The 15624-nt window shown below is 41.8% G+C and overlaps 1 protein-coding gene and 1 long non-coding RNA gene across 3 annotated transcripts in view; one reads left to right on the top strand and one right to left on the bottom strand.

Moving 5' to 3' along the window:
- SMYD3 (SET and MYND domain containing 3) overlaps nucleotides 1-15624 on the bottom strand; it is a 702152-nt gene that overhangs the window by 337942 nt on the left and 348586 nt on the right. The gene's annotated exons all lie outside the window — the stretch shown is intronic.
- LOC120937660 lies at nucleotides 1165-2375 on the top strand. Its single transcript, XR_005748739.1, has 3 exons — nucleotides 1165-1396; nucleotides 1501-1615; nucleotides 2259-2375. It is a non-coding gene; the product is annotated as an uncharacterized LOC120937660 (long non-coding RNA).

The following is a 15624-nucleotide window of genomic DNA, read 5'->3' as shown; positions in this document are numbered from 1 at the left end:
AAAATGTAAATATCAGTCCACCAAAAAATGAAAATAGTTTTTTTTGGGGTAAATTCTCTAGGGTTGAATCAGTTTGATATTTTTCTGCAACCAGGTTCCCAACTCCACCAAATTATAGCAGAAGCAAGGAAATCTCACTCTCCGTTTTATGTATCATTTACATTACGAGGAAAGTTGCATTACGAGGAGTGATGCCGCGTACACACGGTCGTTTTTCAGCATGTCCAAAAAAACTAAGTTTTTCCAACTTCATCATTAAAAACGATGTTGCCCACACACCATTGTTTTTGAAAAATGATGAACAAAGCGCGGTGACGTACACCACGTACGACGGTACTCTAAAGGGGAAGTTCTATTCGCCTTTGGGCTGCTTTTAGCTGATTCCTTGTTAGTAAAAGACGATTTGCGCTTTTTTGTGAGTTACAGCGTGATGAATGTGCTTACTCCATTATGAATGGTAGTTTTACCTGAACGAGCGCTCCCGTCTCATAACTCGCTTCTGGGCATGCGCAGGCTTAAAACGTCATTTTTGCCCACACACGATCATTTTTAACAACACGAAAAACAACATGAAAAACGTCCATTTTTTGGATTCCGGGCCTGGACCGTCACCACATCCGCATCCCTCCATCATCATCTTTTCCCTGGGGGCTCCATGGGTGCACATGGTTCGGTAGCCAGCAGGAGATTTTTCCTTCCCTGGGCCTCACGGCAGGCGGGGACTCTGCACATATCCGGGCTGGCCCCGGTTCTTGTGCTTTTTCTCTGGTGGCCTTCTTCCCGCTGGCCACTGGGGGGAGTTTTCTGCGCCTGCCGGCGGCGTCCCAGGTCCCTAGCGGCCAGCACGCGCCCTTGCCGAGCGCGGTCGCGATGGCGCCGACGCCTCGCGTGACCGCGCGCGGCTCACACCACCCGCGTGCCTGCGCATTGCCGTCCATGGACGAGGAGGATGGAGTTGGTACACCGGGGACCTAACAGTCCCTTCTGGAACGCCGGGGAGGCCACCACTTGCCGCCTCATGGCGGCCTGGGCGCGCTGTATTGCTGCGTGCGTGGTGGGTGGGTGGGGGGGGTGGGGGTTGTTGGCCGTGTGGGGGGGGTGGGTGTGGCGTTCCCGTGGATGGGGGGGTTCCCTGTGGGGGGGGGGTGTGTGGTGGGGGGGATCTTCGGCGATGTTTACACCTGCCCCAGCGGTGGGTGTGGTTCCCGGGCAGGGTTGGGTCCATCCGGGCCCGCCCCCTACTGCATCATAGGGTGGGGTTGCTACAGGTGTAGAGGGAGTGCACTCCCTCACCTGTTCAAGATATACCTTATATAAGCAGCCAGCCTCATTGGGACAAATCCAGATCCCACGGCGACTGTGTTTGGTGGTTATGACAGATTTTGGCTGCAGGAAGGTAAGTGGGAGCCTTGGCTCTCTTTTCCATTTCCTGCAAACCTGCCATCCACCCCGGTATCCCCATTATTATCTTACTCTTCTACTTCGTTTACTTTTCAACAGACGTCAGCACCTCCTTCAATAGGTGTCCCAACATCCCTCCTTAACAGGAAGGCTACAGCTTCAACCATTTTACCATCTGACCATCTTACCTCTGTGAGCTTTACAGATAGCACAGGTATTTGTTCACCTTTTCATTTGTTTCCATACTAGCCCCTTTCCCTTGCATTTCTTTTCCCACCTTCCTCTTATTCACCTGTTTTCATTCACATGCACACACACCCATAAATCACTCATACACTCATAGTCACAGGATTATTATCAGCATTTTTTTATTATTTTTATTTTCATTTGTATTCCTCTTTCTTCTCTTTTTCACTGTAACATTCCCCATATTTCCTGTTCCCCTTTTATCCCTTTTCTTTTCTCCCCTTGTTGTTTTCCATTTTTCTTTTGCTTTCCCACCTCACACTGCTGCTCTACCACATCCCTTTCACATACACTTCCACATCTTTCACTAGATCACACACTGCATTCTTCATTGTCATTCATTCAGTCACTTACACACCTTTTTTGCTTTGTTTTATGCACTTTTACCAGGCTCATTATTTTTGGTTTGTTTTCACTCTGTGTCCTATTGTTGTTTTGTTGTTTCCCCTCATTCCCACATCTCCTTTTCTCCCCTGTGCATCTCCCTCACGCAATTTCCATGCCTACACATCAGGCTTCTTGTTCAGCCTGGCGTGTACTCATATATTTATCATTTTTATTTTCTAGACATGCTTCCCAGTTTTATACATATATGTGTATTTACATTACAGGGTCTTCACCGCAACCTTAGGAGGGGAGCGCTCCCCCGCACCCCAACTTACCCATCCCGGTGCACACGGTGGTGTCGGGGCCCCCCTGTGACTCAGCCAGGCGCGTGTGCTCGTCCCCACCTGCTTGGCCTTTATCCGCCATCCCCGGCCCCGTTGCCCCCCCCCATCCTGTGCTCCTTCCCCGCCTCGGTTTGCCCTCCTTCCCCCCCCTTCTTGCCTGCTGCCCCCCCCCCCCTCCGGCCCGCCTCGGGGCGCGGCTCTGGCGCGCTATCTGGTGACCTCTCGTAGGCCCGGGCGGTACCTCTCCTGGTGGTGCACCTGAATTCGGAGTCCTTTTCTACACTGACCCAGGGGAGCTCCTCTCCCCTTTTTTCACCCCTCTGGTACCCCCCGGGGGAGTTTGATGGTGCGGCAGTGGTTCATCTGGTCCGGGTCTACGCCTTCCATTGGACGTCTTGGGTGAGTGGCAGTGGGATTTTTTACACTAGTCCACTTCTGTAGGAGGTTTACCCGCATCCTGCCATCTACCTATATGGCTGTGGGTGGCGGGCCCTCTTTGTGTTCTTCTGTTTATTATGTCCCACTTATCTATATGTATCTCTCTTTGTATGTATTTTCTTTCTTACAGAACCTATGGCAGCGTCTAACTAATACTCCCTGAAGAAGACCGCTACTTATAAAAGGTCGAAACGCGTAGGGGTGTTTTTCGCCCATAGTATTTGTATACTTACAGTACTGTTATGCTATGTCTGTACTTGTTCTACCTTGTGTTTTTATTTGCCATGTATGACTTATGTTTTTTACCAAGCTCATATCTTGAGTCCCTACTGTTTGGGGCTTTTTCCGTACAACATATTTAAATAAATTTATACTTTTATATATATATTTTTTGGTACGTTTCTATTCCTTGCTGCAGCACAAAGCCCCTAGGGGTAACTTTCTCTTTTCTCAAGACATATCAGGGGTGTGCAGCACTCTCTATCCATGGGTTCCAATACCCTTTCCTCGCTAAAACGTCATTTTTGCCCACACACGATCATTTTTAACAACACGAAAAACAACATTTTTTCAGAAGCCGAAAAACGATGTGAAGCCCACTAACGATTATTTTAAATGACGTTTTTAAAAACGTTGTTTTTTTTTCATGCCGAAAAGCTACCGTGTGTACGCGGCATGAGACTAGAAGCTGCACAAACATGATCAAGATCTCAAGGTAGAAAGGAAAAAATCAGATATCTGAAGGAGATTATCTTACCACATGAGACCTTAACAAATATAACAAACGAGTGTGATTCAGCCCACTGAGCATCCAGCTATGACAGCACTGTCAATTCTGGATATACTGACCCCCTACAATTGGTGTTAATTAGCAGTAAAAATACAAATAAATTAATCACAGGTCAAAATGGTATCATTAAACATCTGAAATACTATACGCAATTAAAAGAAAGCACATAAAATCAGGAAGTACATGCTTTGTTGGTAATAATCAAATTATGGTTATGATTATTCTTCTAATACCCGTATAGCAGCTATTAGTTTGTTTAAAATGAGCTAACCTTACAGTATTGACTAAAAATGATTCAGACAGCTGTATAGCACCCAATCACTTACACAGAAAAGCATTGTCCCACTCTCGAGATCCCATATACCCTCCTGATACCATCACTCACTTGGACCCCCCTCACAAGCCTAGGAGCACTGCAAGGACATTCAGCATAAAGAACTCTTACACTCCCCTGCATTGACTGAACTTGGAAACACTAAGCTATGAGCTCTTCCAAGATTAAAGGTTCAGTGTACTATGAGCTGTATATCGAAGTCTAGTTTATCAGAGAAGTTTTGAAGCAAAACTATATAAATAAACACACGATACCGCAATGAAATCTCTCGAACTGAGCCCTGTGATTTGAAAGTCTACCACTTTCATATACAAGGACCTTTAATGGCGCATAATCAGCCTTTCTTAAAGACTCCAGGCAAAGTTTTCTTTAGCGCTATAGATCTTTGGTCGGTTTTTCTTTGCTGGCAGGTCAGTAACTAAGGAGAAATATCATCAATTAAAAAACTGGTGTATGTTGGAAAAATGTCAGACATGTTTTGTCAATTTCAAAAGTTATATTTAATAAAAGCCAACATGTTTTGGGGGATCAAATGGTCACTGTTTATTAGGGCTATAAGAGGATAACAAATACCTTCAAGGTTATCCTTTTTATAGCTGTAATGAAGGGAAACCCTTTGTGCTCCTGAAATGCAGTGAATTTGCTTGAATGCAACCTTTTAGAGAGAATGTAGCTTCTGGACTTTACAAAATGTGTCTGATCTCATCATACACTAGTCCACACAATACATGTTCCATCCTACATCTGTCACTCCTTACAGAGTTGTCTAAAAAGAAAACTAACTTTTTAGTCAACAGACCTGAGGTGTCATTGAAACAGCTATTGGAAACCATAAACCAACACCCACCCCACGCCTCCTCCCGGTTAGGAGAAAACTCAACAGTTTCAAACTCTTCTGGACAACAATAACGTTTTGGCTGGAGTTTTGTGTTATAATTCTGTTCTTGGTGATAATTTTGACTTAAAACAATTGAAATGGTCTGAACTAGCAGCCTTGTTGTACATAAAAAAAACAAAACAAAAAAAAAAAAAGCTTTACATATGTCAGTTTAAATATATGATCATTAAGTAGTAATAGAGACATTAAACCTACATAATATGTAACAAAACTGGTATGTGTCAGAGCAAGCACTGAAATAAATAGTCATTATGCAAAACACACAGAAAGCAGATGGCATTATCAAACTCATGACCAAATTTATGATTGATAACATAAGTGATTAAACATAAAGCTCTCTTCAAACATTCCCCACTGTGTTTCTGCAAGAAATAATAAGGCACTATGATCTTGAATAACTTTTTAATTGCTTCTCTCTTTTTACATTAACCTCTGTAAATACAAGTCATATTCAGTTTCTGCAATTAGAGTAACAGAGAGACACAAATATAATTTAAGGAATTTAAGCTTGTTTTGAATGTGGAATACAATTTTTACATAATTTATACACACATGTATAAGCTAGACATGACCATAGGGTGAAAAAAAATAAGTAAAATTATGCAGAAAGGTATCTGGTATATGCCATAATTACCATGATGTATCCTGAGGCTTCCCTGGCTTATTTTAGAGCAGGGGTGGCTAACCAGTGGCCCGCAGAGCCCTCTGATGTGGCCCACGACCTCCTGCTCTGGAATGGTGGGTTGACAAGTCCAGATCGCAGGTTGCTGACTCGCCATACCACAGCATCAGTGTTGTGAATGAAGCTGGTGGTAGAGGAAGAAAGCGGCTGCGGAGCAGAGCCCCATAAGCCGATGTTTCCTCTACAGCGCCGGCTTTTGTCACAGGCGAAGTCTATGGCAAAGTTCAGCTAACCCGCAGGATAGACACAGGTGCACTACGCTGCACCCGCTGTGTGAGTAAACCACAGAACATCAGTGAGTCTTAGGCCCTTTTCACACAATCTGCCCGACCAAATGGGACCCTCAATTCATCTCTATAGAGCGACAGTCCGAAAAACTGAAGGGAGTTTTGTCCCCTTTAATCAGAGATAAAGCTTGTTCAATTTGAATCCATGTGAGGTGCTTCCTCCCATTTGTATATGGTTAGAGACAACATTTTGTGATGAATCCTAGGTCTTCTCAAACACCAGATAAAAGTAAAGAATAATTTATGCAATATGTTAAAAAAGGGGGTCAGAACCTGATTCAGAATACTTTGAAAGGAATATAAAAATCTCAGAGTAATGTCAATTGGAACCATCTTTTACTGGTACTGGACAGCTGAAGCTCAGGGTGGGACTCCAGGTCTGGAGTGGCGATAGCCTGCCGTTGTTCTGTGATCCAGACACCGAACTTACAGTAAGTTAAATCGAATGATTATTTGCAACATCTATTTAAAAGAACTTACAAAAATACTAGTCTTGCATTCCATGTACACTGATGTGTAATGAATGAAAGACAGACAACTAACAATTAGTATAAAAAGCGATGCAGCAAACGTAATGGGTGCAGCATTAGCAGAAGTGTAGTTCCACAGTCACACTTAATCAATATCAAGTAAAATCCAGTCAGGGATAACACCAGGGTTTACTATCTCCCAAAAAATATCCAGGAAGTACTGGAGGAAATTAGTAGTTAGTTCCCATATTCCCATGGCACATATTCCTGGGGTAGGCTGAGAACACATACACACACAACACAGGTTACAATTCAATAACCCAAAAAAAATCATAAATACTGCAATTATAATACAAACACATCAGAGCTGTATCATTGCACGCTACTTTTTTCAAGGTGGGACAGCTCGGGTCAGATTCACAGAAGAAATACGCCGGAGTATCTACTGATACTCCGGCGTATTTTCAAATTCAAATTTGCCGCGTTGAATCTTTAGTTTGAATCCTCAAACCAAGATACGACGGCTTTTGGCTTCGATCCGACAGGCGTACGGCTTCGGATCGTAGGTGTAATACTTTGGCGCCCGCTGGGTGGAGTTTGCGTCGTTTTCCGCGTCGGGTATGCTAATTAGCTGTTTACGACGATTCACAAAGGTACGCGCGGCCGTTGCATTCTCTTATGTCGTCGCTAGTCGGCTTTTCCCGGCGTATAGTTAAAGCTGGTATTTCGTGCGTAAGTCGTCCGTGAATAGGAAAGGACGTAACTCACGTCGACGTTCAAAAAATAACGTCGGTGTGACATCATTTCGCGCAAAGCACGGCGGGAAATTTCAAAACGGAGCATGCGCAGTACGTTTGGCGCAGGAATGCGCCTAATTTAAATAATACACGCCCCATTTGAATTAGGCGGATTTACGCTACGCTGCCGCAAGTTTACAGGCAAGTGCTTTGTGAATCAAGCACTTGCCCATAAAACTTGCGGCGGTGTAACGTAAATGCAATACGTTACGCCGCCGGAATTCTACGTGAATATGGCCCCTCATCTTTACCTCCTTGTCAATTTCCTAGTTATTGATATACGTCTCATAGGCATACTTCACTGCCTATAATGCCTCAGGCCAGAGAAGTGTTTAACTGGATTAATTTAATCACCACTGCACCTGGAAAAAAATTCCTTTGGCAACTGCGAAGTCCCACCCATTGTTTCACCTACCCAGACCTACTTCTCAATTAGGCACAGGCTGCACACTTCTGAGAAGTGGGACACAGCTTTCCCTCCACTCCTCTAATGTGACATGCTCAGTTTCCTGTCCCATCATGTAGAGTGCAGGGGAGGACCTCATCCTATAGCTATTTGCACCAGTAGCCCATCTGAAAAGTAGACCTAGGGAAGGAGCTTTGTGGTAAATGATTATACCTATGTTCAGCATCTGAAATGCATTGTGGCAATCACTAAACACTATACTACAATGACAATAAAGCCATGAATTATATAGGTGGGGAAGATTACACGATTGGATGGCGGTGTGGGTGGGGCTGAAGGAAAGCATATATATGACTACTATGCATGGGGGTGGTACATACATAGGGCTGTGGGCATATGGCTGTATAAATGGCTGTTGTGGTGTGGGGAAAATATTCTCTATGGCTTGGCCTTAACCACTTCAGCCCTGGAGGATTTGGCTGCCCAATGACCGGGCCACTTTTTGCGATTCGGCACTGCGTCGCTTTAACTGACAATTGTGCGACGTGGCTCCCAAACAAAATTGACGTCCTTTTTTTCTCACAAATAGAGCTTTCTTTTGGTGGTATTTGATCACCTTTGCAGGTTTTCTTTTTTGCGCTATAAACAAAAATAGAGCAACAATTTTGAAAAAAAAACCAATATTGTTTACTTTTTGCTATATTAAATATCCCCCCCCCAAAAAAAAAAAAAATATATATATATATATAAAATATATATTTCCTCAGTTTAGGCTGATACATATATTTTTGTAACCTGTGTCAAAACATAAGAGATAGTGCACAACCCTGTATGTGTTCCAACTAGCTTAGAAAACCAAACGTATTTACATTTTAAAAAGTCTTGTAATGAAAAGGTCTCAAGGTAAATCTAGGTGGCAGGAGGGCATAGGAAAAATATGTACTGGTTTGTTATAGTCGCTCTTGTAGAGTGAACAAGTTACTTTGTCTGTTATGGGCAAGTACAGGTTCCCTAGAGGCAAGAATACATGTGCAGAATGAAAAAAATTGTTTAGTTTCGATTCGTTATTTACATAAATTTGTTTAGTTAAATTTGTTTATTTCATCTAATTCATTTTTTAAATTTGTTTTGTTTATTCGTTTTCAAATTGATTCAAAGTTTTCAAAATTAAATCGATTCAAAATGTTTTCCAATTTTCAAAGAAAAGAAAATAGAATAGAAAATAAAAGAAAATAATCAAATAGAAAAGAATATAACAGAAAATAAAATAAAAATATAATAGAGTAAAACAGAACAAAATAGGATAAAAAAAGAAAAGAATATAATATAATAGAGTAAAACAGAACAAAATAGGATAGAAAACCAAAGAACAGAATAGAATGCAATATAATACAAAGGAATAGAATAGAATTAAAAAAAGAATAGAATAAAATAGAAAGATTTTAACCATCTTCTGAAATTTGAATTGAACAGAAAAAAATAGAATAGAAAAGAAATATAATCATTTTCCAAAATTCAAATAGAATCAATTCAAATTTGAATAGAGAAGAATGGAGTAGAATAGAATAGAAGATAATACAATAGTAAAGAAAAAAACAGAATACAATAGAATAGAATGAATATAACCATCTTCCTATTCTAATCTAATCTTTTCTATTCTATTCAAGTTGATTCCATTTCAATTTTGAGAAATAGTTATATTCTTTCTATTCTACTGTTTTTCTTAAATTATACTCTTTTTTTATTTGTTCGTTCTATTCTATTTTCTATTCTATTCTATTCTTTCTATTCAAATTCATTCTATTTGAAATTTGAATTTCGGAAGTGGTTATATTATATTCTTCTTTCTATTCTTTTACTTTCTATTCCTTTCTGTCCTTATGTATTCAAATTCAAATTTATTCTATTTGAAATTTGAATTTCAGAAGATGGTTATATTCTATGTTATTCTATTCTATGTGTTTCTATTATATTCTAGTCTATTCTGTTCTTTTATTTTCTATTATATTTTGTTCTGTTTTACTCTATTATATTTGATTCTTTTATTTTCTGTTATATTCTTGTCTAGTCTATTTTCTATTCTATTCCTTTATTTTCTATTCTATTTTATTCTCTTTGGAAATTGGAAAACGATTTGAATTCGAAAATGATTCAGAAACCATCCGAATTTCGTCCAATTTTTTAATCGTTATTTCGGATTCGTTTAAGTTTAGTACTATTGTAGTGTACGATGTATCCGAATTTCCGAAAAACAAAATTCAATTGGTCATAAAATTCTATGAAGACTTTAAGCTTTTTCTGATACTTAGTTTTTCTACTGTTCAGCAGGTACAGTATCAATTGAACACAACTATAGTAAAAGTCATAGCAATACGTTTCTTTACACTGAAAATGAAGGCAACTTGCATATTAGTTGGCTGGCTTTGCATTTACCTAAGTGTACAAAACTCTGTGTGTGTCTTGTCTGGAAATTTCTGTGACCCACTAGGAAAGAAAATCAGTTCCTTAGTGCAATAAAATTGCTTACCGAAACAAATTCAAAGAAAATGAGCTTTTACTTGTCTCTGACAAGGAGGGTAGCAGATCCTGTTATTTATTTTTTATTTTTTCCCATCAAGAAAGCTGTGAAAAAACACCAATAATATGTATTTTTGTTGTACTACCAACTTAATAAAAATTCCTTTGAAACAAATAAGAGATGACACAGAAATATACAAGTAATCTGCATGCTTCTCTCTATTGTTTTCTTAGATTTTTATGATTTATTTTAAGCCAATATAAAGCTAACAAGATAAAAGCAATCAAACCAAATGCTCTAGCCTGTCAATTTATATTTTCAATTTAATACAAGGCAGAAGATTGCTTTTTCTCTCAGCTGTGACCAAATAACTAGGTTCAGGAATTGCTGTTTAAGGACCTTTCCTCCCATTTGTCTGCCACATCCTTTAAAACATGGCCTCCATAACAGACTCTAGAGCTTGACATTAAATGGTAAGAAGAGGGCTACAAGAGGTGCAAAAATACACATGAAACGTAACATTATATTGCTAAGGACCCTATGACGAGAAATACTGTGAACTTGTTTTTGTTCTTTGTGCAAGTAAAAAATGCTAGTCATTGATTGCTGAACTAAAGGTAAACAGATAAATATATCATTTAAATACATATAGCCAGATTCAGGTAGAGTTACGCCGGCGTACTAATAGATACGCCGTCGTAACTCCGAATCTCCGCCTGCGCCGTTGTATCTTAGCTGACTATTTACGCTGGCCGTTAGGGGCGTGTACGCTGATTTACGCCTAGAATGCGAAAATCAACCAAAAACGCCTATTCACGAACGTACGCTTGCCCATCGCAGTAAAGATACGCCGTTTACGTAAGGCGTTTTCAGGCGTAAGGATAATCCACCAAAAAGATGGCGCAGCCAATGTTAAGTATGAACGTCGGAAACCGCGTTGAATTTTAAAAAATTTACGTTGTTTGCGTAAGTCGTCCGTGAATGGGGCTGGGCGTAATTTACACTCACTTCGAAACCAATGAGTCTTTGAGGCGTAGTTTGGAGCATGCGCACTGGGTTATGTCCACGGACGGCGCATGCGCCGTACGTTCAAAACGTCAATTACGTGGGGTCATGCCTTATTAGCATAAAACACGCCCACCTCCTCCCAATTTAAATTAGGCGCGCTTACGCCGGCACATTTATGCTACGCCGCCGTAACTTAGGACGCAAGTGCTTTGTGAATACAGCACTTGCCTCTCTAACTTACGGCGGCGTAGAGTACCGTATTTATCGCGGTATAACGCGCTCCCACGTATACCGTGCACCCCTAAAGTAGCCCCGAATCCTGTGGAAAAAAAGTTTTTTTTGTAATTGCAGTTTTGGTGTCTTGCGCGGCGTCCATCGGCGGCCTCGTCGGGTCTGGTGTCCGTCTGCGGCTTCGGGTGTCCTCTTCGTCGGGTCCGGCGTCCTTCTGCGGCTTCGGGTGTCCTCTTCGTCGGGTCCGGGGTCCGTCTGCGGCTTCGGGTGTCCTCTTCGTCGGGTCCATCATCCTTCTGCGGCGTCCTCCCCGCTCGTTTCCCGCGCCGAGTTTGAATACTGCGCCGACATATACAGAGCGCAGTACACTCGTGTATTGTCGGGCAGGCTCGGCAACTCTCGCGCTGACGTCCTGTACGTCCAGGACGTGAGCGTGGAAGGAGCCGAGACTCCCCGACTATACCCGAGTGTACTGCGCTCGGTATATGTCGGCGCAGTATTCAAACTCGGCGCGGGAAAGCGGGTATCGGCGTATAACGCGCACCCACGATTTTGCCCTGATTTTCAGGGCAAAAAAGTGTGCGGTATACGCCGATAAATACGGTATATGAGATATGCTACGCCTGCCTAACGTTAGGCACGTCTACGTGAATCTGGCTAATACTGTACATAGTAGGTGTTTTATCTGTTAAAAGATGGTCTACCCCTGGAGGCAGAGGAGTGGCTTGCCACATGTAATGACAGACGCAAAATATATAAGTCCATATGGGAGGGCTGGAGGGATCACATTGCCCAACCACTCTTGATCCTGTTCAGCTTAGATGTAGCCGTGTTGGCGTTGGCAGACCACACATTCAAAACACTAGCATTAGCTGACCACTCCCCGTCCACTATTGAACAACTGGGCACCACATCTCAGCTGCTTTGAACCTGGTGAGAGGGCCACGACCATATCTCTGGAGTATGTACAGGAGTTCAGTCGAATGATAGGACAATTGAGAATGTTATTATGTGAGTTTGGGACACTTTTTTTTTTCTCTTCCAAAGAGTGGATCTCTCCGCTCCTCGGTTAGTTTGTAGAGGAGTTGTGTCGACTGGGACGGAAAGTCCATGACACATGAGAGTTCCCCTGTATTTAACCGGTTAAGACCCGGACCAATATGCAGGTTAAGGACCTGACCCCTTTTTGCAATTCGGCACTGCGTCGCTTTAACTGACAATTGCACGTTGTTGCTTTAATATTTGTTATTAATATTATTTATTATATTAATAATTATTATTATATTGTATATTTAAGATTTAATATCTCGCATATACGATATATGGTTAAAATAAGGGTTCTGTGACCAGAGTGAAAAGCTTTAACATAACACATTTATTTAGAGAAAAGATATTAGCTATCTAACATACTGCATACATATACAGTTTTAAAGTAAGGGAAATAAAAGTTAGTTTCAAATACAAGATAAGCACATCACACTAAAAGTATTAAGAAAACAAATTATGACAAAGTATATAAGTGCAGGGGAGAAGATAGATTCTGATGTTACCTTGACATCCCGGGCCCGGGAAGTTCTCATCATCTCTCTCCAATTCTATTGATGAGACCCCCTGACTTTATAATCCTGATGTCACTTCTGATTGGCTGAAATAGCCTTTTCCAAATATGGTCACAGCTTCCTTCCACCTTAACTATATGTCCCTGACCCCACTCTGATTGGACATTACTATCCTTTCCAAATATGGGCAACATCCTAGTTCTATCTATTAGCTATGTATAGGTTTGAAGTTTAAACTAATTACCTCTAACTCATTAGACCTCCTGTCTATTCATGGAAGAGTACAGTCGTTTCCAGGTGACACCATAAAGTGCAAACCTTTCCCACTGTGATTTCTTCCTGACTTGCTTTGTATGTCAAAAGATGTAGTAGACTGGTCGTCTCCGGCCACCTTCATACAAAGCAATCATGCATATCAAATACAGAGAGTGCTAAATAGATATATGCAATCCCTAACTGTCAGCCTATTTAAAGTATCTATCAGAACTTCTCCCCCACCACACATATACTGTTATCGTAATATATATTTATACCTATGTACAATAATGGCGATTAGACATTAACAATTCACCCAGGGCAACAGATGACCCCTTGTGGCCAGTTGAGACAGATGAGACTAGGCCACACTTTAAGTGAGTAATTGTTTATGTCTGATATCCATTAGAATGTTAAGTTTCTCCCTCTGCCATTTTTTTTAGAAGTCAGCCAAGATATATCACCATGCCCGTCATAAAAATCAATACCCCACATTGCAATATGAGAAAACCTTTTCATCCCATTTCCCTCCAGGTTCTAGTGGTGACTAAGCTAAAATCCCCATCATGTAAAAGTTCATTTAACCTTTCCTCGGTTTTCACCATATCATTACTAATTTGATTGTGGAGGTTTACTGACAAAGTATACATTTTTACATCAACATGGGGTATGTATGTGCTAGGATCTGGGACCTCATGGGGTCCTCTCAATGATGTCAACACTGGTATGGGGTTTCTATAGTTTGCCCAATAGTACTGTACTCATGTGGAATGAAGCAAAAATTTGGATAGGGTATTTGGACACGACTGACCCCCATAGAGGAATGTCTGGTGATTGGTAACGACACAGTACAGTCCATCCATGTGGTAGGTGACCCTTGTGCTTGGTGTTCTCCATTTTGACCACTTCACTGGGCAGTTAGCCTCCATTTCACGTGGAATGGTTTCTTGAGGTGGTTGGCGTGGACTTTCCAGTTGGGGGTCCCTTGCTACGTTGGCTGTGGGATCCGGGTCATTGTTTAGACCACAGACTGGGGTGTCAGTTTCAAACACATCACAACGGCATACGTATCTATTGTCTTTGACAGTGCAGCAGGCAGTGTGCGGTGCTTTCCATCGCCCTTGAACTTGAATGAGCATTTCGGGGAGGTGCAGCCTTTCCTTGTACACGTCATTCTCGAGGTATCCGAGGGAGTGTATGGACGCCATTGTGTTAAAAGTAGTCCTCTTGTGGATGGAACACGGCAGCGACATTGTGAAGGATATGTACATTAGGTCACGGTAGGTGCACAGTGACTGGCGTTTCTTGCAAGAAAATGGCCCTCTATTTGGGTGTGGTGTCACTATCCCTATGCTTCAAATTGTGGAAACTGGCAAAGGTTTGCACGTGTCTCCAAAATGTACATTCATTCCACCACTAGTATTAATGTGAGTACAATACCATTGTGTAAGATCTGTGTCTTTTAAGATAAAATTTCCATACGCGGTGCATATCACCTCTTGGCCCATACCATCCTCTCTAGCTTCATGTTATAAACCGTAGAAAAAATTAAATAACAAAACCTTTCCTCCCCTGCAAGCCCCTCAACACCCTGCAGAACTGGTTTCAGCACTTGCCGAACCTTTTTCCTATTCACCATTTCCGATATGCCGGCGAATCGCTGTCAAATCGGCTTGGTTCCAAATTGACATGTCAGTTTCACAAAGTTATGGGTTGGATGCTAGTATGCTGTCCGTGCCCTTTACCTTTCTGGATCTGAAAATGCCCCTGTGGTTCTGCCAATGGATCCTGAGTTTGCTTGCCTGGGAGGTAATAAAAATCTACTAGCAAGGAAGAGTAAAACAAAGATACATTTGTCCGGGCACATGAGCCGAATTCGGCCATGTTCCACTGGGACAAATTAAGTACCACCTGCACATGAATAAACTTAACGTTATTAAACAATATTCCAGGGATTGAGTTTTCCGTTAGGCTACTTGGTGGTTCCTCTTGCAGTGTTGGGCATTCCAAGGAGGTTGGTTTGTAATAGGGGATTGCAGCTGTATTTTTGGACAAAGTTGTAGGAGTAGGGGTGTTAGTCTTTGGGGACACCTGCAAGGTAATTTTCCCTGGGACGTACTGAAGAGTGGATGCATGAGTGTTGCTGGACAAGGGGATTGAGAAGAATATTTCCACTCTCCGGCATCCCTCAACCGTGTCTCTTGAATCAATAAACAATAAAGATCCGTTGTGAAAGCTCATGGCTCTGTTCTGGTAGTCCGTGATTTCCCAGCAACGCCATTCATCCAAACTAGATGATTATCAATGGGACTCCACCAATAAACTTGCTTCCCTACAGTCCCTACAATGGCCACAGGCAATAAGACGGATTCCCCCTCTAGACAGTAGACCGGATTCTGGTCAACGATCACGCTGATGAGCGGTCCAGTCTTCTCTCTCTTGGTATGTCCGATCAGAGCAGGATCACAATCCACATCGACTTCATGGCTCTAAAAGGGAAGAAAGCAAAACATTTTAGTTGCAGAATTTTGTGACGGCACAAACAATGGGGCACAAAACTGAGCCCAGTAAATTCAAAGGAATTTCCCAGATCTCCCCCCCTTGTGCTCCTTGTTTGGCCAAGCAATCTGCTA

The sequence above is a fragment of the Rana temporaria genome, chromosome 4 (assembly GCF_905171775.1).
Source record: "Rana temporaria chromosome 4, aRanTem1.1, whole genome shotgun sequence".
In the NCBI taxonomy this organism is placed as follows: domain Eukaryota; kingdom Metazoa; phylum Chordata; class Amphibia; order Anura; family Ranidae; genus Rana; species Rana temporaria.
Note: the sequence above shows the minus strand (reverse complement) of the source record. Positions and strands in the feature narration are given on the sequence as shown.